Here is a 23,891-nt window from a genome sequence, read left to right as displayed (position 1 = left end):
ACACAGTGAAAAGACGGCTATCTGTATGCCAAGGAGAGAGGCAAGAATCTAAACTTGCTGATATTTTGATCTTGGACTTTCAGCCACCAGAACTGTGAGAAAATAAATTTATGTTGTTTAAGCCATCTAGTCTGTGCTATTTTGTTATGGCATTCCAGCAAACTAACACATATGCCAAACCTTCCCAACTACAATAGTACAACTTAATTTGGAAACTGCTTCTCCTGTAATACTATTTACAGCAGTAGTACATCGGACTCTGGCCTTATATTTTGCTTCTATCTGTTGTCCATTTAAAATCCAGCCACTATAATATACTTGTAGCATACACAAATAAAAATTCTGACGGGAAGGCAGATGGAACATAAAGACCATAAGATGCAAAATAACAAGAGTAACAAAGACCATGAATGGAGAAGTTTATTATGATGTTAAAAAACAATGACTTTTCACCAAAATGTGACCTAAAGGTAGAAGGCATAGGCCAAAGCACCTGTGAACAAACAATTTTGATTTTAATAGACGTGTTAATTGCAAACTATTATTTCAAACACACGCACAGAGACATGCAAATTTACTGAGCTCAGTATAGGTAGTTTCTAGTTATCATAGGCACTGGTGTTAGGGAGCTTGGTGTTATCGTACGAAATACCCCAAAAAAGAGAGCAAGAGCCATAGTTGCTTCTTGTGCAGGATGCCTTCCTCTGCTGCTCGCAGATACCCAGGAGCCAAGATGAATTTTCTTCTTTGGCCAACCTGAATATTCAAAATTGTCTTGTGAATGCCCCCTCAAATCAGCTCCCACATACTCTTCATTAGTTTATTCAATTTTTTAGGGCAACTTACATTTTGTCCACTTCTCCTTGCTTTTTCTTTCATAGGTATTTTTGTGACCTTTCTTTGTCTTATTCCAAAATGTTAACTCTAGTTCCTACGATAAGCTCTCTGAGTTCTGAAACTCCACAGAACTTGTTCATAATCTCAGATCATGCATTCATTATAGCAGTTATGTCTTTATATACACATGTTTGATCTCTCTTTCTGGAGGACAGAATCCTCTCCTTCCCCCCGCATATCCTCAATGATCCAGCATTTCTCAAAGTGCCATCCTGACCACATGCATTGAAATAACCTGAGGGTATTTTTCATAAAACATATTTTTAGCATCCTTTCCAGAACCTCCAGGTCCAGAATCTCAACTTTGCATATTAACAAGTAATCTAGGAGATCGCTATAAAAAACAATTAGCACACAGGACAGAAGGAAATAACTAACCTTTTAAAAGTATTTATCTTTGTTCCAAGGGTTTTCTACATTTTAGCAGATTTAATGAAAAAGGTATTACTATCCTGAATTTATAGATGAGAAGTTGAGAATTAGAAAATGTGAAATATAGTCTTTGGAGGACTGCCAGGTTTTAAATCTCAAATTAATTACTCAACAGCTATGTGATTTAGGGTCAAGTTACCAACATTTCTGTGCTTCAGTTTCTTCTTTCAAAGTAGGAATAAAAATGGCAGCTATCTTGTACAAGTGTTAGGAGGGCTAAATGAGATGAGAAAGCTGTGAGAAAAATGCCAAACACATGATAGTCCTCAACAAATCTTAGCTTGTGAGATTACTGAATCCCACACTGAGCGATAGTGGAATTGGGGTTTATCTTGGACCAGGACTCGGAAACTTATTTTGAAGGACTAGAGAGTAAATATGTTAGGTTTTGCAGGTTACATAGTCTGTCTTAAGTACTCAACTTCAATCCTGTATCAGGAAAGCAGCCATTGACAAAACGTAAAAAAAAAAAAAAAAGAAAGAAAATCAATGTGGATATGTCCCCATAAACTTCATTTATGGTGAAAAATTTATGCATTGATGTACTCTTCTTAGGAGTTATTAGCCCCTTAAAGCCATGAGTTTGTAATCATCCTTCTTTTTATAAACATGCAATTTATTACCTATTTCCTGTTAGGTATTACAAAATTCTGAGCTAGCCACAGGCACTTTGTTTAATCAAATATTCATAAACTAAAAAAAAAACTTTATTTATGGACACTAAAATTTGAATTTCATATAATATTCACATCATTAAATATTGCCATGATTTTTTAAATCATTAAATAATGGAATAAAAGTATTCTTAGCTCCCAGGCCATTCAAAAACAAGTAGTTGGCCATATTTGGACAGAAGACTATAGTTTGCAGAACCCCTACCTTCACATATCAGATTTGAAAGCTTTTGATACCTCATAGTTGTCTACAAAACCTTGAATGCAATGGCTATTCAGTTATTTAATTGCTTAATATAAGATGATTTCCAAGGTTTCTGCTCAGTATCTGAATGCTGGAAAGAAATTATTAAAGTGGAATCCCTTATCACTTCTTGGTTTTGTATCCTTTGAAACTACTTAAATTCTATCTCAACTTTTAATTTGTTAATCCCCTCTTCTCTTCCTACCTGCATCAGCCCCTTTTCCTGTTATGCTCAAATCCACATCCAAAAATCAAGATGATCATGCATTATAACTACCTGTATAACCTTGTCAATCACTTTTTCTTGCCTTCAATTAATCCACGAAAGAGAACTTTTAGAGACTAAGTCTGGCATTGTCTAATCAGACTGGAGATTTGCTTCTTTTAGGAATATTGATTGTACAGCTTGCCCCACTTTTTCAGATATCCTTCCATTAAATTCTAGTCAAGACATTAAAAGCAGGATCTGCTGGCAACAATTACTGGTGAAACCAGCATAATATAATAAAAAGCTTATACGTAGGATGAACAAATATAAAGATCCAATGTATAACATAAAGACTAAAGTTAATAAAGTTGTATTTTATTAGGGATTGTTGTTAATCAAGTAGATTTTAGCTGCTCTTGTCACCATAAAATAACTGTGAAATAATATATATGATAGTCTGCTTCATTACTACACCCATTTTGCCATCTATATGTATCCTATAACATCATGTTGTAAGCCTCAAACGTATACAATAAAATTTATGTTTTCAAAAACGTCTTATGAATTAATTTAGTACTATGTAACCCATACTGGGGAATGGACAGAGGGATAGAACATTAACAAGACATATGGTTGCCAGAACATCATTTGGCTATTGTTAGTCCATTTAAATAATATTTGGATAATTCTAGGTTAACTATTAAATACAGATGTGATTGAGACACTTAAATGTAACAGTACACAAAAGATTACAATTAGTTCTGAGACACTAAAAAATGCAGCAATACCTTAACAAGTCAGATATGACACACATTTTAAAAATAAACTTCAGAACTAGACATTGGGGCACTCTTGACGTCCCCACAGCCCTGTGCCCCTCGTCCCATTTCGTGTCTCCTGGAGGTCGGCAAGCTGCAGTTGCAGCAATCTCATTTAAATTTAGGTAGTTGAATTTTTTAGAATTAAGTTTTATATGTTTTGAGCAATAAATTGTCTTAAGATATATAATTTAGGTCACTTCCAAGATGGCCGAACAGGAACAGCTCCAGTCTACAGCTCCCAGAGAGATCGACACAGAAGATGGGTGATTTCTGCATTTCCAACTGAGGTACCTGGTTCATCTCATTGGGACTGGTTGGACAGCGGGTGCAGCCCACAGAGGGTGAGCTGAAGCAGGGAGGGGTGTTGCCTCACCTGGGAAGTGCAAGGGGTAGGGGGATTTCCCTTTCCTAGCCAAGGGAAGCCGTGAGTGACTTACCTGGAGGAATGGTACACTCCTACCCAAATACTGCACTTTTCCCATGGCGTTCGCAACTGGCAGACCAGGAGATTTCCTCCCATGCCTGGCTTGGCAGGTCCCATGCCCACAGAGCCTTGCTCACTGGTATGTCAGCAGTCTGAGATCAACCTGGGAAGCTGGAGCTTGGCAGGGGGACGGGCATCCGCCATTGCTGAGGTTGAGTAGGTGGTTCTATGCTCACAGTGTAAACAAAGCCACAGGGAAGCCCAAACTGGGTGGAGCCCACTGCAGCTCAGCAAGGCCTACTGCCTCTCTAGATTCCACCTCTGGGGGTAGGGCATATCTTAACAAAAGGCAGCAGACAGGTTCTGCAGACTTAAACATCCCCCCTGCCTGATAGCTCTGAAGAGAACAGTGGTTCCCCCAGCACAGCGTTTGAGCTCCAATAATGGACAAACTGCCTCCTCCAGTGGGTCCCTGACCCCTGTGTAGCCTGACTGGGAGACACCTCCCAGTAGGGTCTGACAGACACCTCATACAGGCAGGTGCCCCTCTTGGACAAAGCTTCCAGAGGAAGGGTCAGGCAACAATATTTGCCATTCTGCAGCCTCCGCTGGTGATACCCAGGCAAACAGGGTCTGGAATGGACCTCCAGCAAACTCCAACAGACCTGCAGCTGAGGGGCCTGTCTGTTAGAAGGAAAACTAACACACAGAAAGGAATAGCATCAACATCAACAAAAAGGACATCCAGACCAAAACCCCATCTGCAGGTCACCAACATCAAAGCCCAAAGGTAGATAAAACCACAAAGATGGGGAGAAACCAGAGCAGAAAGACTGAAAATTCCAAAAACCAGAGCTCCTCTTCTCCTCCAAAGGAACACAACTCCTCACCAGCAAGGGAAAAAAACTGGAGAATGAGTTTGATGAATTGACAGAAGCAGGCTTCAGAAGGTCAGTAATAACAAACTTCTCCGAGCTAAAGGAGCATGTTCTAACCCATGGCAAGCAAGCTAAAAACCTGGAAAAAAGGTTAGATGAATGGCTAACTAGAAGTGGAGAAGTGTTTAAATGACCTGATGGAGCTGAAAACCAGTTCGAGAACTTTGTGAAGCATACACAAGCTTCAATAGCTGATTCAATCAAGTGGAAGAAAGGATATCGGTGATTGAAGATCAAATTAATGAAATAAAGTGAGAAGACAAGATTAGAGAAAAAAGAGTGAAAATAACTAGACATTTTTTAAGTTGAATGTCAGCTTTTCCTCTTATTTTAGAGAAAAGATGAGGGTACACTTTTCCATGAACAATCTGAATCTCTGCTTCTCTGGGGGTATTGTGCTGTCATTTCAGCAGTGCCATTACCAACCCATTAATAGGTCTTTTGATTAAATTTCTGTCCCTGAAAATTCCCAGTGCATCATCCAAAAATCAAAAGCCAGGATGATTTTAGACCTCTGAAATATCTGGATTTTGTTAGCACAGAATATTTAAAAATGGCCTCTGCCTGTGTCATTAGACATAGCCTTAAATGAGTAGTTTTTAGATGATGATCATAATGAATACTAAAACCTCAGCAAGGAGTTATTGTAAATACACCTATGTCTTTTTCTTCACATTTTCATCCAATGTAATAGAAGGATTACCAAGAAAAACACCGAAATCAACATTTAAAAATTTCCTTTTCATGGCATTCCTTCTGTGGTCTAAAAATCACTGGGCTAGGACTCAAGGTCTAAATTCAAATCATTGTTCCATCTCCTGTTGGGCCCTCATTTACTATTTTTTTTAATATAAATGGGGGTGACCAACTTTAAGTGTTATTATTGATATCCTAGAATATTTTGTGATACCTTCATTAAGCACCTCATCTTAACATATGGAGTAATAATTCCTCTACTCATTTTCCCTAGTCATGTTACTTACCTATGAATAATCTTCTGTACTCAACTGACTTTCTGTCCTTCTGTCTAATTAAAGAGCAGGGAAAGGAAGAGTTCCTGAATGATACTAGGCAGAAAGGATGCCAGACTCAATATTTAGGCTGATAGATGCAAAAAAAAAAAAAAAAAAAATTAAAGGTGAAGTTTGTTATTCTCAGTCCTGACTGAATGCCATCTGGGCATTCAGAATAGAAACAATAAATAGGCCAATAAATATTCCAAATCCTAACGTCCTCTGCAGAACTTTTTCCTGAATTAACTTTATTTTGACCAGAAGTGTCTTATCCTCTAGACACATGGCCACAGCTCCTCAATTCATCCTGCTCAATTAACCAAGCATCTGCCTACAATAAGCACAATACAGATGACATTTACTTCAATACCTTGAATTATAGTTGAATCAACCATAATCTCTGAATCTTTAGGGGCAAAAATTATGTTTATTTCATCTTTGTATTCATGGCCTATTGATTGACATATCATTGATCATCAAAAAAATTTTGTTGGCTGAATGAATAAACATATCAACTCACCCATTCAGACCAATAAGAACTATTTGACTGACTAATTCATGATTTGACTGAACTGCCTAGCTGGCTTGATTATTTTTCCCAAGTCAGACAGACTGTTTTGATCTGGTGTGCGTATTTAGACAAAGACTCAGAAGATCTGAGCTAGTCTCTGGCCCATCCTAAGGAGTATTGGATCATGCCTAACACTGTGTCTGTTTCTCTCAAATTCATATTCCTTACCATTATTACAAAGTTAATAATGGGAATACAAAACAGATCATTACATTTCTTGCAGGCATAATAAAGGTGCCTATTTTCATGCCTGTAGGCAGGTATCTAATTACTATTTCATTTTTCTTTTGAGTTCTTCAAAATATACCATAGGCTTTACTTTATTGGTTTTTGGTTTCCTTGTTACAGACAAAGTGTTTCAACAGAATGGATGGAATGAAATTTGCCCAAGGACAGGCATTAGAACTCAGGTGTCCTGGTTTTCAATTCAATGTTGCTTCCTACTTAAAAAAAAAAAAAAAAAAAAAGGAAAATTCTGCTTTTTCTACAACCAGAGATGCCTGAAATAAAACAGTGGATTTTTAAAAATTTTATTTAAACAATTGTGCTAAGCTGGGAAATTATTATACATGGAGGCTCATGATTCCTTTAAATTTCAAAATGATTTCAGGTTTCTCAGTATTTATAAAACTGATATTATTATTCTCCTCTTGCTTTTTAAATAACAGGCCAAACAAATCATAAGATTATCTCTCTCCATCGACAGATTATATGACCCTTTCTAGGAAACATAAATCCATAATAATCAATTAATGCTAATATTGTAATTTTGCATAGAGCTTTGTGTGTTATAAGTAATACAAAAGTATTAAACATAAGGGTATAGTCACCATGGTTTATTTATACATATGGAAAAAGAGAACCATATACACATAAATAAACCCCTGTGACCAAGACATAGCTGACATATCACAGCTAAACCAAACCGCGATTTTGAGCCTTGTCTTTTTCTGACATAATCCAGGTTTGACAAATGACCAGATTTATTCACAGGACTTAGTTTTGTTTCAGGAAAGAAAAACATCTTCAAAATGATATATTGGCATGTTTTCAGAAACTACAGACTAAAATTGAAATTTATAAATTAATAAATTACTGTTTTATAAATGTTACATTTTCCAAGAAATGATTTACCAGGATGTTGAGGATCTGGAATCCCTCATACAATGGCACTTTCATTGTCATAATTTAATCTCCAAAAACACATCCTATTTCAGCTATGCAGATTTGAAGATGGTCTCTTAGTATTCTGCCTTACTCTATAGAATAAGTTTCAGTAAGTTTCTTCAGGAATGCTAGCCAAAAATATATACTTCAAAGTCACTGGTATTGATTAAGAAACGTAATGTCTTATCAGAAAGAATAGTATGAGGCTGTCATCCAAGAAGAACTTCTCACAAGCTAACATTCCACAAACATTGGAGCCAAACTGTGAACCAACCACCTGAATCCAGGTGGATCCAGCTTACAAAGTCACTGTTTGGCTCTTGCTACCTTCTCAGCACTGTCTGCTTTCTGTTTCCTCAATATGGAGTTCATAAGTGCTAGTTAGTAAATTCTGGATGCAAATCAGAGTAAGAGGAGATTATTTTTCACCTGGAGCAGAAGCATCTTCAGTAGGAAGCCAGTAGGTATTCTGACACACCAAGATATTATAACTTGTCCAACCTTTATTAGGGCACCCAGAGCATCCAGCTCTGACTGGAATTAGCTGTGAGACCTTGGATTGGTCACATAATTTATCTGAACAGTTTATCCATCTTTTTCTATGCATAATAATGCCTACTTCCTCACAGAATTGTGTTATTAATGCAGTGAGCTAATGCAGATGTGATCTGAGATATCCCCTTATCAACTAAGACAGATCCGAAAGTTAGGGAAACAAAACTTACAGGCGGAGAGTTCAGGGCTCAGCTGGTGTGGTAAATTTCTAAATTCCTAAGGCTATAAGAAAAGTCACACTCTTGCTAAACTCCCCACAAATAGGAGCTATCAGACCCCTCCTAGCTGTGATATACAACCCAGATTGCTATAATTATGATGCTTGGACAGAGAATTGGCCTTACAAACAGTCCTTTCTGATAAGCAACTAAAGATCTTAAGACAGTTTCAGCCAACTTATTGAGGCTCTCCACAAACTGCACATTTTAGTGCTAAAACCCTGCCCCAAAGTGAACATAGGACATGCATTACATATATGTTTACCCACTGCACGTGCACTTGGCTGCCCTCATGAATATGTATAGCTTTTCCCCCAAATCTACTGAATGTATATGATTCTATTGTGTGATACAGGCCCTGTGAGGCATGAAAACCCAAACTGCCCCTTCCCTCCTTGAAGAGAAATCACCTTCCAGCACCTGCTGGAGATTGTCTCTTCCCAGTTTGCAAACAGTTATTGCCAAATAAAGCCCTCTTTTCTACTGTTTAGCCATCCTGGTGGTCTTTTGGACAACACAGGTAAAACTGCTGTACAAGGTTAAAGGTGTCATGCAAACATCTAGGTGATAGTTTCCTACAGAATACTGGGTTCAGTTTCCACATATACCCCTCAAAAGGAAGTGAAAGAATACAGAAATTGAAAGCTCTGTGATAACTTTGACATTTTCTAATGTAATATATTTATTTCATAAATAAAGAAACAGAGACCCAGAGTGATTAAATTCTTTATCTAAAAATCACAGAACTCTACAGTGGTATAACTGACACTAAAATGCTTTGATGCCCACATCAATGCTTGGTTAAGTTAGCTCATCCTAGCCTCATAGTCCAGCATACTTTGTTTCCAAAATATTGACATATTTTTGTAACAATAAACTATCTTCATATCGCTTCTCTGACATTTGATAGGAATAAAGTCAACTTCATAAGCAAATTAAAATCAAGAAATGTGTTGTACATAATATAATTTTATTTGCCAATCAAAAATTAATTTTAAAAGAGAAATGATGTTATTCAGGCACCAAAAGAAAAGGGAGAGGTTAAAAAAGGGTAGTTAAAAGTTTATCAGAATACAAGTACTACTGCATCACTTTTCAGAAACACAACAAAATACAAGATCAGTACAAAGAAATGCTCTTCTCTAAGTTGTAGCCAAGAGATGACTTACAGAATTTGTTTTTCTTATACCTTTGTGGATCATGATAAAAATTTATGTATTCAGGCTGTAAAAAGAGAGATACCTAAAGTATATGAGGAAGGCAGTCATTATCTTTTTAATTCTGTGAGTTTCTGCCCAGAGGTACTTCCCACTCCTACATGTACACATAGGAGTATAGTGAGGGGACTAAATAAATGGGGAGATTTTCGGTACAGCCATCCTGTTAGTCTCCCTTCTGTCTCTCCCACAGTAAATAAAACACAAATGCTATTATGTTTCTTTATCAACACAAATATATCTAGAGCAACTAACAAAAATAGTCTATAATACTGGAGACATTTTTTCCTTTGGTAGCATGAGATCGTTTTTAAATGCTTTTTTTCCTCACCTTTTCTTTTCCCTAGATAATACCTTCTGTTCAAGTATGTGATTCCATGTCTTAAAATAGATTATACCATGTGATTCTTTAATTATTAATTTGTTTGTTATAGTGTTAATAATACCCAGGCCAGAGATGTTCAAACAATTCTATGCTGCCAGTATAAGCATAGGAAGTGAAACATTCTCTAAATTGATTTATACCCAGAAACATAATGTGAGCAATTCAGTAAATCCCACTGGGAGTTCTGAAGCTAAGCTTTTGATTGTCAATATGTCTTAGAAACAAGAGTTTTCATATCATCTATTAAAATATCGTGTAAATGTCAATGAAAGTAAATATTATACAGTCTAAATTTGTCCAAACAATAGAATGAGAGAATATTTTTGTAGACCTTTAAGTCATACTTCAATATTTTAGATAAGATTAAAATAGTCTATTTTAGCCAGAAATTTAAGCCACATAATTACAACTTTAGCACTTGCATATTAAACAAAGGAAGTGGTTAATATATTTGCTGTTTTGTATTAAACATGCAACTTAATTCAAGTAAATTGAAAAATGTACATTTTAATGTCATCAATTTTCCAGGTCATTTCATTTCTAACATCTTTCTTAGTGACTTTTGTGTTACTCTGTCTTGTTTGTCATCTACACATTTATCTCAAGGTGATATTCTGGCATAGAAGAGAGTGTGCAGACTGTGGGAGGAAACATATATGAGTTTAAATCACAGACCTAACACTTAGTAATGGTGTTACCTTGAAATACAATGTTTCATAGGTGTTACCTATGAAATACAATGTTACTGTATTTCATTGAGCTTCAGTTTCACATCTTGAAATGGGGATAAACTACTAATTTCCCAGATTTGTTGTGAGAATTACATGACATGAAACACTGACCACATTATCTGACAAAACCTACATAAAGGTGCTCAGTAGGGGGAACCATAATTGTTACCTCCTTCACTGTGTCATGTCATGGGCGTTAAAGGATGATACCTTGTTCCTTGTTGCACCAGCTAAACTCATAGCATGTCACCTTTCTAAATAATGGTTAAATTGAATACAATTAAGCTTCTCAGCTGAGAGAGTTAAAGTACTCTAGAGTTACATTGGTTAAGAAGAAAAATGTTAGAACAAAATAGAGAAACACAAAAACACGAAAGAGAAAACACTACTTACCAATAATACCAAAAGTAAAAGTACAAACTTGCTAAAAGCAAAAGAAAGTAAAATATATAAACTCAGGTATATCATTTTCGCCTATACATTTAACAGAAATTTTCTAAAATTATAAAACACAAAATAAATGAAACTACGACAAAGTAGACACACACAGTGCTATGGACATATGGTCAAGCCTTCTAAAAAACAAGTTGAAGGTTATATATATATATATATATATATATATATATATATATGGAGAGAGAGAGAGAGAATGTGTGTGTATATATGTGTATGTATATAGAGAGAATGTGTGTATATATGTGTATATATATAGAGAGGATGTGTGTGTATATATGTGTATATATAGAATGTGTGTGTATATATGTATACATATATACACACATATATATATACATATATCACACACAAAATATGACATAAATGCTCTGCTAGCAAATTTTATGTGTACTGTTTGAATCATGGGATGCCCAGATATCTGGTTAAACATTATTTCTGGGTTTGTCTGTGAGGATATTTCTGGGAGATTAGCATTGAATTGTCAGACTAAATAAAGAGAATTGTCCTCCCCAATGTGGGCAGGCACTATCCAGTCCGCTGCAGACCCGAATGGAACAACAAGATAGAGGAAGGGAAGATTCTCTAGTTTTCTGCCTGACTACTTGAGCTTCAGCTGCCGCCAGTGCTTGTAGTTTGCAGGCCCTCAGATTCAGACTGGAATTTAACCACTGACTCTCGGGCTCTCATGCTTTCAAAGTACAACACTGGCTTTTCTGCGTTTCCAGCTAGCAGATGGCAGATTGTGGCACTTCTCAGCTTCCATAAATCATGTGAACCAATATCTTATAATAAATCTCTCTCTCTCTCTCTCTCTCTCTCTGTATGTGTGTGTGTGTGTGTGTGTGTCCCGTTGGTTGTGCTTCTCTGGAGAACCCTGACTGATATAAATATCTTCAGACTTTTGACCTATTATCTAACATTTTGAATTATTCTCTAAGCTTTTCTAACATTTTATCTCTAAAATTTGAAAACTGTTATATTAATGGAAAATCTCCCTCCATGCATAAATTATCACACAAAGGTGATAATAACTTATGCCCAACAATGGAAGAATGGTACAGTAAATTTTTCATTATTCATTATGTATTTATTGAAACTTACATTTTTCAGAAGCCATTTTAAGAGCTAGGAATACAATAGTAAATAAGGCAGAGAAGCCACTGCTGTCATGGAACTTATATTTTCAAAGGGAAAAGATAGAAATTATATAAGCAAAATTATTTACTATAGGACTAATTACTGTGAATGTAATTATTTTGAGGAGGATAATATGATAGAAAGTTGGGGACAAGGAGGTAGACTAATATAGATTAAATGATTTAGGAAGGTTATGTTTGATTTGAGACTTGAACAACAGTCAACTAGGTTGCTCTGTGAAGTTCTCTAGAATACAACACGATCATAGAAAATCATAGAAAATATACAGAAAATGGCATAAGCACTTTTTAGAACTATAAAAAATTCATTCTTATGTAGAAAAAAATGCATTTAAATGCCTAAAGTAGTGGTATCAATATGATGAAGGTATGGGTATTTTTTCCTTTATTTATATGTTTTAGTCTAAAATTATATTATTTTATGTTAAAAATGGAAAAAATGAAAATATAATTAAACATATCAAAGAAAAAGTCATGAATCTCATCAACAACACTTTCCATACCACAGTACCTGGTATATAGCATTTTAGACAAATACATATTTATTACACATTGTTTTTAATTATAGTATAGTAATTATAAGTACATAAACTGAACAAATAATAAATGGAATCATCAAATATCCTATTAGGCATTATTAATCCTTTTAAGATGTTGTTAGCTGATTTTCCTTCCCTTGCTATTCTACTCCAAATTATCTCCCACAACCATCCTCTAAAACACTACAACAAATACATCATAATTTGAATCCTATACTTGTTAATATTTCATCAACATCACCTTCTGGAAAGTAGGCATCTTGCAAGAAAGCAATAAGTGTACTTTCAAAATGATCTCTCCACACATATGTCATCTCACATCTACTCCCTATTCCTCTCTTGCTGCTACACCAAAAATATTGGAAATAAAAATATCAGATTCTTACAAACATTCATAAACCTACAGGGCATGTCTGTCAGAATATCCTCACATATAGGTTACAGTCTGTCTAATGTCTGTTCAAAAAAAAAAAATGCAATTAGTTTCTGGAGGTCCAAAGTCAAATACATTGTCTTAGAAAGTAGTTTTAGAGCAAGCCACAAAGCTCTCTACTTGGTAATTTAAATGACTCACCGCTCAATTTATGAGCATTCCCAGCAATAAAATTCAGCCTGAACTTACTAATAGCACATTTTATATGACAACGATGACAATTACAATCTATAGTTACTGCAGTCGCCCTTTGGTCTAGGGAAAAATGACAGTATTAATTATACACACTTGCCATTTATCAGACTTAACTTGGCAGGCGATTGAGCTCAGCACCATCTCTAACTTGACTTCTACATTTACCATTTTCTAATCCACTGAAACGAAGATAATTAGAATAGAGAAAAATCAATGGCTCCTTCTTTCACTGCCTTTATCTCTGATTTCTTATACAGTATAGTTCTTGAATCATATTAAATTTATGCCACTTGGTTTAAAATCTTGCTATTGTTTACTTTCTAAACTCCATAGCAAAAGGTGTAATATTTCATACTGTAGCAAGGTGTGCTGCAGCACACAAAATTTTGGCTGCATGCAACTTTCACATTTTTATTTTGTAACTTATTTTTATGTTTGGCCTATTTGGGGATCTTGGGTCCTTGTTACTTGATTTTCACTTCTACTTTATGTTACCAGTATATTGAGAACTAAAATTATTTTAAAACACAGAAAGCTATATAAAAGGCTTGCTGTCTGTTTTAGGACATAAAAATGTCTCTTAAACAGTTGCATTTTTATTCAAGCACGTTTTTATCATTTTTATTTAAATCAGGTATCTGTCTTATTCAAGCTTCCTTTTTTTGGCCTCTATGGGTTTTTCAGATACACAGTATGCCATTTAAGATTTATGATGATTAGAAAATCATGCTTATCTGCTCCTGTGTTCAGGGCTCTACAACTTCTTCTCAGAAGGCTTCAAGAATTCCTACGTACTGAACTCCTACTGTAGTTTTAGACGCATTCCTTCGTGAATCTTCAGAAAACTCTAAGAAATATTATCCCTGTTTTTGAACAAGAAAAATTGGGGCTTAGAAAGTTTAAAGCAACAGTGACACCTGAAATTAGTCTAGAATAAGCAACCAAAAGGTGTGGTTAGAAGTGTCATAAAGGTATAGATAAGCAGGGACCCTCAACCACTGCTATTTCTTTCTGACCCTGTAATTACCAGTCCAAAGCACCTGACATGATAATCCCAATCCGGAGAAAACCAAATAGGTAGACCTTACAGGAGATTTCCCATTTATAAAGGCAGTATGTTATACTGAAAAATTAATTATAAGTATAATGGAGAGTATGGTCTGACTTATACGTGGAATCTAAAAAAGTTGAATGCAGAAACAGAGAATAGAATGCTGGTTTCCATGGGCTAGGCAGTGGGAAGAAATGAGGAGATGTTTGTCAGAGGACAGTAACTTTCAGTTATGAGATGAATAAGCTCTAGGGATCTAATGTACGCCATGGTGACTACAGTTAATAACACTGTATTGGGTACTTGAAATTTGCTAAAAATGTTTAAATATTCTTAAATATTCTTACCACAAAAAAAAGGGTAACCATGTGAGGTGATAGATGTGTTAACTTACTTGATTGTGGTAATACTTTTACTATATATATATATATATATATACACACACCAAGTCATCACATTGTACACCTGACATACCATATTATTTGTCAATTATGCCTCAATAAAGCTGGAAGTTTTTTTTAAAATACATATATTCAAGAAAACTGGGACCAAAACTAATTCTATAGTTGCTTCCCACAAAATCTTTGGAAAGATTAACTTAATTTCCTTGTACCTCAGTTTCTTCATTCACAAAAGTGATAGGATTGAATTATACATCCTATAAAGTCTCTTTATTTCTTCAGTTCTTAATGTGACTGTGAAATCCTATAGTGAAGTATGCAGAAAGTGGATATTTTCTAAAAAGTGTAATCAGCAGGAGCCCTACTCCTATATTAAAGTTGCCAGTGGCAGAGTTTTCACAATGTAAACACCAGGACTTGATCTTAAATTTTTAATAGTGTGAAAACTGGCATGGGAGACAGAGGTGTGCTCCTAAACCACTCCTGCATTGCTGAGGTAGGTTGAATCTGTTTGGGGGACTGGTCTTGTCCTTTTTCTGAGAAGGACTAATTAGTTGAGCATTTTGGTTAGGCATATGTAAGAAATTCCTCATACAATTTTTTGAGGAAAATTCAAACCAGGGAATGTGGCAGATTGCCACAGTTACTACTTGAGACTGTCACTACGACAGTTACTACTGTTACTACTTGAGACCATCATTACAAGACTGAACGAAGGGGGACTAACGCACAAATGAAAACTTAACACAAAAGAAATTGTTTTAAAAAGGGGGGCCAGGGGAAGAAGAAGACAGCTCCCTGCTTCTAGTGAGCAAAGGCAGCCGCCTGAGCCTCTACAGCCCCTTGTATTTATTGGGTAGAAAGAGCAGGGAGGAGGAGGTAACTACTGGTCAGCTGCTTGATTGATCACAGGTTCACATTATTGCTAACAGGCTTCAGATTTGCCTAATCACAAGAAACACTTGTGCCTGGGTCGTGACTACCCTCAGCATTCCTTCTGGGCAGGAGATGCAGTCAGTTTGCCAGCACCCTGCTTTCATGAAAACAGTTTGCTGTTTATTCATATAGCCTCCAGTGGTATACTGAGTTGATCACAACCCTCACTCTTTTGGCCTGCAACAAGTGAAGTGGCTAACTGTAGATGCTTCAGATTAAGATTTTAGGTATGTTCTGTTTAATGTGAACTCTGTACATGCAAATATTCTCTTTTGTATGACTGTGACTTTAGATAAAATTATCCCTGAAAAATATCGTTTGTTCTGGGAATAGACATGCATGCACAGAAGGCATGCATGTCGATTCCCACGTTCTGTGCATACGTAAACAGACACACATGAACAGAAGGCATCTTTACAGAAGAACATACCTTCTTTGAACATACGGACTTTCAAGGAGTTGTGAGACCAGAGTCCGAAGGGACTTCAAGGCTTTTTTTTCTCTTCACTTCACATCAAAGGTAGAATAAAAGGTCAAGTTAATGTGCTCTGTTTAGTAGATTTTGAGTGAAGAGCACAACTTTTTAGAAAGTCCTATTTATTTTGCCTAGAACTTGGAGAACAGAGTCTAATATCTCTATAATCCCTATGATAGGCAGAATAATGCCCCCCACAAAGATGTCTACTTCATAACTCCTGAAAGCTGTGACTGTTACATGGCAAAAGGGATTTAGCAGATATGATTAAGCTAAAAATCTTGAGTAGGAGAGATTATTCTTGCTCTGAGATCAAAAATAGCAGAGCATAGGTACCGAAGTGAGAAACTTCAAAATTAAGGGTTCCCCATCCTGGGAAAGATTCCAACCACATGGCATCCGGCCAGAGGTTAAGTCACTTTTTTTTTTCTGTTCCACCAAGACTACAGTAAAGTGTTGGGAAACACCAGAGGGAACTGAGAGAGCAACAAATGCTGTAAATACATTGTGAGGTATACGAGAGTTATCCAGAGAAACAAAGACAATGGGATATATAGACATTGATATTGATACAGATAAAATGAGAAATTGGTTGGCATAATTATGAAGGTTGAGGAGCCCCACCATCTGGTTGTCTGAAAGCTGGAGACCCAGGAAAGTTTGGTGGTGTAGTTCAGTCCCAGTCCAAAGGCGTGAGAATGAGGAGAGTTGATGGCATAAATCTGAGTTCAAGGAAGGAGAAGACCAATATCCCAACTCAAAAAGTCAGTCACAAAAGGGAAAATTTTCCCTTCCTCTGTCTTTTGGCTCTTGGCAAACTTTTAATAGATCGGATGATGCCCACCCATGCTGGAGCAGATTCAATTCAATAGTTATTGTGTCACCTGGTGGAAGCATTCCTCCCTATGGAACCAAAACCTCTAGGCCAACAGAGCATGTAACAACGTCATGAGAAAACAGAAAGCAAAAACTTTGCTAGTGAATTCTAGTTAGGGGAGAAATTGTACCATACATTGGATCTTGATTCAGAGCATATACAGCCTACTGGAGAAGCTTGCCCCAGTCCTGCAAAATAACGTCACCCAGTGGGTGCTGTGAGTCTTCAAAAGGCTTTCTACTGCTCTGTCAAATCAGCTGCTTTAGGATGGTGGGGAACATGTAAAGACCAGTGAATTCCAATAACAAATATATGGACTCAACATAGATGTCCACCAACAGTGAACTGGATAAAGAAAATGTGCTAATATGTTAGGGGTAGAAGGTTTCCAAGTCACATGGCACCAAAATGTTAGATGTGGTGAATATCAGAATGACTGATGGGTCTGAAACAACCTCAATTCTTGCCTCCTCTGAAGAAACACTTCAATAAGGGGCATAAGGCAGAAGAAGAGACTGAGGCAAGTTTCAGAGCAGGAGTGGAAGTTTATTCAAAAGCTTCAGAGAAGGAAAGTACACTTGGAAGAGACCCAAGTGGGTGACTTGAAGGACAAGTGCCCCATTTAACCTTGATCCTAGGACTTTATATGCTGGCCCACTTCTGGCATCTCACGCCCCTTTCCCTTCATTCTTCTCTAAGAGTGAGCCACCCACAATGAGCTTGGGAGGTGAGCATGCACAGTGTATTTAGGAAGCTGTACACATACCCACTGAGGCTTTCTTCCCTTTTCTGGTGGAATGCCTCCAGTAGGTCATACTCTACCATTTTGTCTCTTAATGTGCAAGCCCGAGCTCACTTGTCAAATTACTGAGATTTTTATTGAAAGTTGATTACCAATTTCAAGTGTTTTTATCTGTTTCGGAAATTACTTCTCCCTGGTGCCTGCAATTAATTATCACTTTAGCGTGACAACTGTGGACCATCAGGAAATTGCATCTCCCTGGTGCTGGCTGACTATTATCATTTTTAGAGAGGCAGTGTGATAATTGTTGAACCATCATTGGTCGCCTGACATTGATGGTCACCTGACGTTCCTGTTGGGTGTGCGGGGTGCCCTCTGCTCATGCCTGACTAACTACCTGTAACACATATACACCATGGAATACTACCCAGTCATAAAAAAAATGAGATCATATCTGCTGGGCGCGGTGGCTCACGCTTGTAATCCCAGCACTTTGGGAGGCCGAGGCGGGCGGATCACGAGGTCAGGAGATCGAGACCATGGTGAAACCCCGTCTCTACTAAAAATACAAAAAAAAAAAAAAAAAAAAAAAAATTAGCCGGGCGTGGTGGCGGGTGCCTGTAGTCCCAGCTACTCGGAGAGGCTGAGGCAGGAGAATGGCGTGAACCCGGGAGGCGGAGCTTGCAGTGAGCCGAGATTGCGCCACTGCACTCCAGCCTGGGTGACACAGCGAGACTCCATCTCAAAAAAAAAAAAAAAAAAAAAAAAATGAGATCATATCCTTTGCAACAACGATGGAGTTAGAGGCCATTATTGTAAGTGAAAAAATGCAAGAACAGAAAACCAAATACCAAATGTTATTACTTATAAGTGGGAGCTAAACACTGAAGACACAAAACACAATGAAGGGAACATAAACAGTAGTGCCTATTTGAGGGTAGAGAGTTGGGGGAAGGTAGGGATGGAAAAACTACCTTTCAGGTACCATGCTCACTACCTGGTTGATGAAATAATCTCTACACTAAATCCCCATAACACATGATTTACCCATGTTACAAACCTGCACATGTGCCCCCTGAACCTAAAATAAAAGTTGAAAAGAAAAAAAAAAGACCAGTGAATTCCATAAGTATGGGCCCATTACCACACTTCTTTTGCTGTGAAGTTCCTTGATCAGAAGTAATGCGATGTGAAATACCATGGAGGTAGATAAGGAATTTTTTTAAGTTCACAGATGGTGGTTCTGTTAGAAACATTTCATGCAAAAAAGGCAAGTCCATACCCAGAGTAAGTGTCTATTCCAGTAAGAACAAAAGTCTGCCCCTTCCATGAATAGAAGCAGTCCAATATAATCAATTCATCATGAGATATCTGGCTGATCACTGTGGAAATTGATGCCATACTGGAGACTCATTTTTGGTCTCTGCTTCTGGCAGATTCAGCACTCAGCCATGGTCATAGCCAAGTCAACCTTGGATAGTGGAAGTCCAGGTTGCTGAGGCCATGCATAACCTCTATCTCTGCCATTAGGACCACTTGCTTCATAAGCTCATTGGGTAATGACAGGGTGGCTTGGGAAAGAGAGCAAAACCAATTGTCCTACACAAATGAAGGGAAAGGGGCATGAGATGCCAGAAGTGGGCCAGCATATAAAGTCCTAGGATCAAGGCTAAATGGGGCACTTGTCCTTCAAGTCACCCACTTGGGTCTCTTCCAAGTGTACTTTCCTTCTCTGAAGCTTTTGAATAAACTTCCACTCCTGCTCTGAAACTTGCCTCAGTCTCTTCTTCTGCCTTATGCCCCTTATTGAAGTGTTTCTTCAGAGGAGGCAAGAATTGAGGTTGCTTCAGACCCATCAGTCATTCTGATATTCACCACGTCTAACATTTTGGTGCCATGTGACTTGGATTCCTTCTACCCCTAACATATTAGCACATTTTCTTTATCCAGTTCACTGTTGATGGACATCTATGTTGAGTCCGTATATTTGTTATTGGAATTCACTGGTCTTTACATGTTCCCCACCATCCTAAAGCATCTATGTTTCATCTATGTTGCGTCCATATATTTGTTATTGGAATTCGCTGGTCTTTACATGTTCCCCACCATCCTAAAGCAGCTGATTTGACAGAGGTGAAAGAAGAGGAAAATTATTATTACTTCTTTTTTTGCATAAAAGAGAAAGAGACAGTTGTCTCCTTCTCCATAATGGCTTCCTTAAAAATATAATGAGCCTCAGTCTTTACTTCTGCCCTTTGGTATGCAAATAAAATCTCTCTAGGAGCCAGATACTCCCATTTGTCTCAGGTTTTGTGACCTGACAATGTCTCCAAGATCTGAAAGTTCATTTTTTTCTGAAATACAAATACCCATAAAGATAGCTTTTTAGTCCCTCAGGCACCCTGAGGATTTACCTAGGGACCAGTCCCAGCTGTAACTATTTAGCCTGCATAGAAGATATTAAAGGAATTATAATTTTTTGAGATCAGAGCAGTTAACTAGACAAATGGCTACAATCTAATTATTATGGTATATGAAAAGTAAAATACTGGAGATACTGCAGGGAGCCAAGATGGCCGAATAGGAACAGCTCCGGTCTCCAGCTCCCAGCCCCAGTGACACAGAAGAAGGGTGATTTCTGCATTTCTGCTTGAGGTACCAGTTTCATCTCACTAGGGAGTGCCAAACAGTGGGTGCAGGACAGTTGGTGCAGCGCACTGTGCGCGAGCCTAAACACGGTGAGGCATTGCCTCACTCGGGAAGCGCAAGGGGTCAGGGAGTTCCCTTTCCTGGTCAGAGAAAGGGGTAACAGACGGCACCTGGAATATCGGGTCAGTCCCACCCTAATATTGCGTTTTTCCAGCGGGCCTAGAAAATGGCACACTAGGAGATTGTGTCCCGCACCTGGCTCGGAGGGTCCTATGCCCACGGAGTCTCACTTATTGCTAGCACAGCAGTCTGAGATCAAGCTGCAAGGCGGCAGCGAGGCTGGGGGAGGGGCGCCCGCCATTGCCCAGGCTTGCTTAGGTAAACAAAGCAGCCAGGAAGCTCGAACTGGGTGGAGCCCACCACAGCTCAAGGAGGCCTGCCTGCCTCTGTAGGCTCCACCTCTGGGGGCAGGGCACAGACAAACAAAAACTCAGCAGGAACCTCCACAGACTTAAATGTCCCTGTCTGACTGACAGCTTTGCAGAGAGTAGTGGTTCTCCCAGCACACAGCTGGAGATCTGAGAACGGACAGACCGCCTCCTAAAGTGGGTCCCTGACCCCAGAGCAGCCTAACTGGGAGGCACCCCCCCCAGTAGGGACAGACTGACACCTCACTTGGCCAGGTACTCCTCTGAGACAAAACTTCCAGAGGAACTATCAGACAGCTGAATTTGTGGTCTCACGAAAATCCGCTGTTCTGCAGCCACTGCTGCTGACACCCAGCCAAACAGGGTCTGGAGTGGACCTCTAGTAAACTCCAACAGACCTGCAGCTGAGGGTCCTGTCTGGTAGAAGGAAAACTAACAAACAGAAAGGACATCCACACCAAAAACCCATCTGTACATCACCATCATCAAAGACCAAAAGTAGATAAAACCACAAAGATGGGGAAAAAACAGAGCAGAAAAACTGGAAACTCTAAAAAGCAGAGCACCTCTCCTCCTCCAAAGGAGCGCAGTTCCTCACCAGCAACGGAACAAAGCTGGATGGAGGATGACTTTGACGAGTTGAGAGAAGAAGGCTTCAGACGATCAAACTACTCTGAGCTACGGGAGGAAATTCAAAACAATAGCAAAGAAGTTAAAAACTTTGAAAAAAAATTAGAAGAATGGATAACTAGAATAACAAATGGAGAGAAGGGCTTAAAGGAGCTGATGGAGCTGAAAGCCAAGTTTCGAGAACTACGCGAAGATTGCAGAAGCCTCAGTAGCAGATGCGATCAACTGGAAGAAAGGGTATCGCTGATGGAAGATGAAATGAATGAAATGAAGTGAGAAGGGAAGTTTAGAGAAAAAAGAATAAAAAGAAATGAACAAAGCCTCCAAGAAATTTGGGACTATGTGGAAAGACCAAACCTACGTCTGATTGGTGTACCTGAAAATGACGGGGAGAATGGAACCAAGTTGGAAAACACTCTGCAAGATATTATCCAGGAGAACTTCCCCAATCTAGCAAGGCAGGCCAACATTCAGATTCAGGAAATACAGAGAACACCACAAAGATACTCCTCGAGAAGAGCAACTCCAAGACACATAATTGTCAGATTCACCAAAGTTGAAATGAAGGAAAAAATGTTAAGGGCAGCCAGAGAGAAAGGTCAGGTTACCCACAAAGGGAAGCCCATCAGACTAACAGCTGATCTCTCGGCAGAAACTCTACAAGCCAGAAAAGAGAGGGGGCCGATAGTCAACATTCTTAAAGAAAAGAATTTTCAACCCAGAATTTCATATCCAGCCAAACTAAGCTTCATAAGTGAAGGAGAAATAAAATACTTTACAGACAAGCAAACGCTGAGTGATTTTGTCACCACCAGGCCTGCCCTAAAAGAGCTCCTGAAGGAAGCACTAAACATGGAAAAGAACAACTGGTACCAGCCCCTGCAAAAACATGCCAAATTGTAAAGACCATCGAGGCTACGAAGAAACTACAGCAACTAACGAGCAAAATAACCAACTAACATCATAATGACAGGATCAGATTCACACATAACAATATTAACGTTAAATGTAAATGGGCTAAATGCTCCAATTAAAAGACACAGACTGGCAAACTGGATAAGGAGTCAGGACCCATCAGTGTGCTGTATTCAGGAAACCCATCTCACGTGCAGAGACACACATAGACTCAAAATAAAGGGATGGAGGAAGATCTATCAAGCACATGGAAAACAAAAAAAGGCAGGGGTTGCAATCCTAGTCTCTGATAAAATAGACTTTAAACCAACAAAGATCAAAAGAGACAAAGAAGACCATTACATAATGGTAAAGGGATCAATTCAACAAGAAGAACTAACTATCCTAAATATATATGCACCCAACACAGGAGCACCCAGATTCATAAAGCAAGTCCTGACTGACCTACAAAGGGACTTAAACTCCCACACAATAATAATGGGAGATTTTAACACCCCACTGTCAACATTAGACAGATCAACGAGACAGAAAGTTCACAAGGATATCCAGGAATTGAACTCAGCTCTGCACAAAGTGGACCTCATAGACATCTACAGAACTCTCCACCCCAAATCAACAGAATATACATTTTTTTCAGCACCACCACACCTATTCCAAAATTGACCACATAGTTGGAAGTAAAGCTCTCCTCAGCAAATGTAAAAGAACAGAAATTATAACAAACTCTCTCTCAGACCACAGTGCAATCAAACTAGAACTCAGGATTAAGAAACTCACTCAAAACAACTCAACTACATGGAAACTGAACAACCTGCTCCTGAATGACTATTGTGTACATAATGAAATGAAGGCAGAAATAAAGATGTTCTTTGAAACCAATGAGAACAAAGACACAACAGACCAGAATCTCTGGGACACATTCAAACCAGTGTGTAGAGGGAAATTTATAGCACTAAACGCCCACAAGAGAAAGCAGGAAAGATCCAAAATTGACACCCTAACATCACAATTAAAAGAACTAGAAAAGCAAGAGCAAACACATTCAAAAGCTAGCAGAAGGCTAGAAATAACTAAAATCAGAGCAGAACTGAAGGAAATAGAGACACAAAAAACCCTTCAAAAAATTAATGAATCCAGGAGCTGATTTTTTGAAAAGATCAACAAAATTGATAGACCGCTAGCAAGACTAATGAAGAAGAAAAGAGAGAAGAATCAAATAGATGAAATAAAAAATGAAAAAGGGGATATCACCACCAATCCCACAGAAATACAATCTACCATCAGAGAATACTACAAACACCTCTAGGCAAATAAACTAGAAAATCTAGAAGAAATGGATAAATTCCTCGACAAATACACCCTCCCAAGACTAAATCAGGAAGAAGTTGAATCTCTGAATAGACCAATAACAGGCTCTGAAATTGTGGCAATAATCAATAGCTTACCAACCAAAAAGAGTCCAGGACCTGATAGATTCACAGCCGAATTCTACCAGAGGTACAAGGAGGAACT

The sequence above is a fragment of the Symphalangus syndactylus genome, chromosome 3, assembly GCF_028878055.3.
Source record: "Symphalangus syndactylus isolate Jambi chromosome 3, NHGRI_mSymSyn1-v2.1_pri, whole genome shotgun sequence".
In the NCBI taxonomy this organism is placed as follows: Eukaryota; Metazoa; Chordata; class Mammalia; order Primates; family Hylobatidae; genus Symphalangus; species Symphalangus syndactylus.
The sequence above is the reverse complement of the archived record's forward strand: the minus strand, read 5'-3'. Positions refer to the sequence as shown.